A 3,392-nucleotide genomic window follows, 5' to 3' on the forward strand; every position below is an offset into this window, starting at 1 on the left:
AACACTCGGGCCGTGGAAAAGACCAGTTGCCTACTTATCAAAGAAATTGGACACAGTAGCCAGTGGCTGGCCCAAGTGCCTTAGGGCAATTGCAGCCGCGGCCCTTTTGGTAAAAGATGCTGACAAGATCTCCCTTGGGCAAAAGCTAACTATAGTAGCCCCACATGCACTGGAAAGCATCATCCGCCAGCCTCCAGACCGGTGGCTCTCAAATGCAAGAATTACACACTATCAAAGTATTCTGCTAGACAAAGACAGAATTCATATCGGAGTACCCGCCACCTTAAACCCAGCCACTCTGCTGCCTGAAGAAGAAGCAGAGCTGATACTGCACAAATGCCAAGACATACTGGCTGAGGAAAGCAGTACCAGAAAAGACCTCCAGGACCAGCCATTAAAGCAGTCAGTTGTGATATGGTTTACAGATGGAAGCAGTTTTGTAAAAGGAGGAGAAAGAAGAGCCGGAGCAGCAGTAGTAAGCAATCATAAAGTGGTTTGGGCCCAACGGCTGCCAGATGGAACTTCTGCTCAGCGGGCAGAACTAATTGCATTAACAAAAGCTTTAAAATTAGCAAAGGGGAAGAAAGCCACCATCTACACAGATAGTCGGTATGCTTTTGGAACCGCCCACGTCCATGGCATAATTTATCAAAGACGAGGGCTGCTGACTTCAGTGGGAAAGGACATTAAAAATAAAAAGGAAATACTGGAATTATTATCTGCCCTTCAACTCCCCAAAGAACTGGCCATCGTTCACTGCCCCGGACATCAAAAAGGAAATGGAGCAGTAGCAGCAGGGAACCGAAAAGCAGATGCAGAGGCAAAGGCTGCAGCTGAGGGACTACTGCCCTGCCCCGTCGCAGGACCAAGGCCACTTCAGGAGGAGGCATTAGTATGGGTCAGAGAAGACATCCCTATACCTCCACTCAAGCCGGAGTGGAAAACTACAAAAATTGCTGAACTAGATCCGGAAGAAATAGAAGAGCCTGACCCAGAGGCAAGAAGGTTGTTGCCACTCAAGGAAGTACCTAGACAAGAGAAAACTTCAAGAATTCAAGAGTACCTAAAAACACTCCATAGCCTCACCCACCTAGGGCCCAGGAAAATGTTAGAAATTGCAAGAGACTGACTGGGGGGCACGCGCCCCGAGGAAATAAAAAGACTTGCAGAACAAGTTGTTAAGTCGTGCCAGCCATGTCAGCTGGTAAATGCCTACCCTGGAAGAATCAAAATGGGAAAACGATTAAGAGGAACACGACCTGGACAGCACTGGGAGATTGACTTCACCGAGATCAAGCCCACCAAATATGGACTGAAATACCTATTAGTTTTTGTGGACACTTTTTCCGGCTGGGTAGAAGCCTACCCCTGTAAAAATGAAACTGTGCAAATGGTATCTAAGAAAATTCTGGATAATATTTTCCCCAGGTTCGGACTTCCCCAGGTAATCGGGTCCGATAACGGACCTGCTTTCGTGGCCCAGGTAAGTCAGGGATTGGCCAGGGCTCTGGGAATTAATTGGAAGCTACATTGTGCCTATCATCCCCACATCTCAGGTCAGGTAGAGCGTATGAATAGAACTATTAAGGAGACTTTAACTAAATTATCTCTCGAGACTGGCGTAAGTGACTGGATTTCCCTCCTCCCTTCAGCCCTTTTCCGGGCTCGAAACACCCCTCTCCCCTCCCAGTGTAGTTTAACCCCTTTTGAAATCCTATATGGAGCTCCTCCCCCAGTAAAAGTTATAACTGATACTTATGAACCTTCTCTTGCTTCCTCTTCCCCCTTGACTGCCCGACTGGCTGCTGTCACCACGCTGCAAAAGTGCACCTGGAAAAATCTTCAGCAAGCGTACGAGCCCGGGGACCTGACAGTACCACACAACTACAAGCCAGGAGACTCAGTCCTCGTGCGGCGACATCGTGCTCTAACACTAGAACCCAGGTGGAAGGGACCGTATGTTGTCCTCCTCACGACCCCTACTGCAGTTAAGGTAGACGGTATTGCGGCGTGGATACACGCCTCACATTTAAAGCCAGCGCCAATAGAATTTAATCAGAATGAGTGGGCAGTGGAGCGAGCAGAAAACCCGCTCAAAATCCGGCTTAAACGCCAGCAAACTGCTCCTCCTGCCTCAACTCCTGTGGTCACTTCTAATGCCCCCAGTCTTAGGGGGGTTTGATCGGCCAGTGGAACACCAAAAGCTGTTAAGGACTCTCTACGGTAACCCCTGTGACTGCCCTGGAGGTCATCAGTTCAAACCTGAGTACCGAGCTACACAGGCAGTCGACTGTGGCACTAAAACGGCCTATCTCCAGCTCAAGCCATCAGCTTCCACAGGTGAAATCAAGGCTCAATGGGTATGTAAGCAAAAACCCCAACCCCTTCCCCTGGACACGAAAGGAACCTGCCCCCCAGGATGTGTAGAGCTAACTCAGGTACACTCACGGTGCTATAAAACCTATCAGCAGTGCGTTAAAAATGGCCAACTCTACCTGGTGGCGAAACTAACTGATACCTACAAAGGGAGCACGGGAGGTTAGTGCGGTCCTGAAACTTTTAAAACTCCATACGGGGCAGCACATTGTCTAGCAAATATTGGAGATGTGGTCTGCTGGCCTCTAAAAGCCCCTTTACATATATCAGATGGGGGAGGGCCCACAGATCAAGAAAAAGAAAAGGAAGCCATAAAATGGGCCGAAAAGGAAGTTTATAACCTAATGCCAAACTGGCCCAAGCACCCCTCCCTTCAAGCTAGGGTGCTAAATGAGGATCTGGATTCAAATATACACGACATTCTAAAGTACACTCACAAGCTCTTAAATCAAACCAACCCAAGCTTAGCGGCTGACTGCTGGCTATGCATGAAAATGAGTAACGATTGGCCATTAGCAATACCTGTGCCTAAACCAAATATAAGTAGCTTTTCAAACTGCACCTATACCAAGCCCTTTAAAGTAATCCCTCAGGGATTTGACTCCTCCACTTGCTATGTTAGAAATTACTCACTAACCATAGATTTAGGGCAAGTACCAACAACAAGGTGCTCTAACATCTCCGAAGTCTCGTTGGACTTGGGATGCCTCCCCCCAGGACAGGTCTGGGTCTGTGGAGGAAATTTGGCTTATCCAGTGTTACCCAGAAATAGCACAGGCATTTGTGCACCTGCCTTCCTGCTACCCAACATTGATGTTCTCCCAGGAACTGAACCAGTCCCTCTTCCCAGCATAGACCTCCTGGGAGGACACCGAACTCATAGGGCTGTAGTATTACTACCCCTGCTGGCTGCGTTAGGGGTGGTCGGAGGATTAGGAATGGGAGCTGCAGGGTTAGGAGTTTCATTGGACCGGTATAATAAGTTATCTGATCGACTGGCCTCAGACATCCGGCAG

Source organism: Suncus etruscus, chromosome 9 (genome assembly GCF_024139225.1).
Source record: "Suncus etruscus isolate mSunEtr1 chromosome 9, mSunEtr1.pri.cur, whole genome shotgun sequence".
Taxonomy (NCBI): Eukaryota; Metazoa; Chordata; class Mammalia; order Eulipotyphla; family Soricidae; genus Suncus; species Suncus etruscus.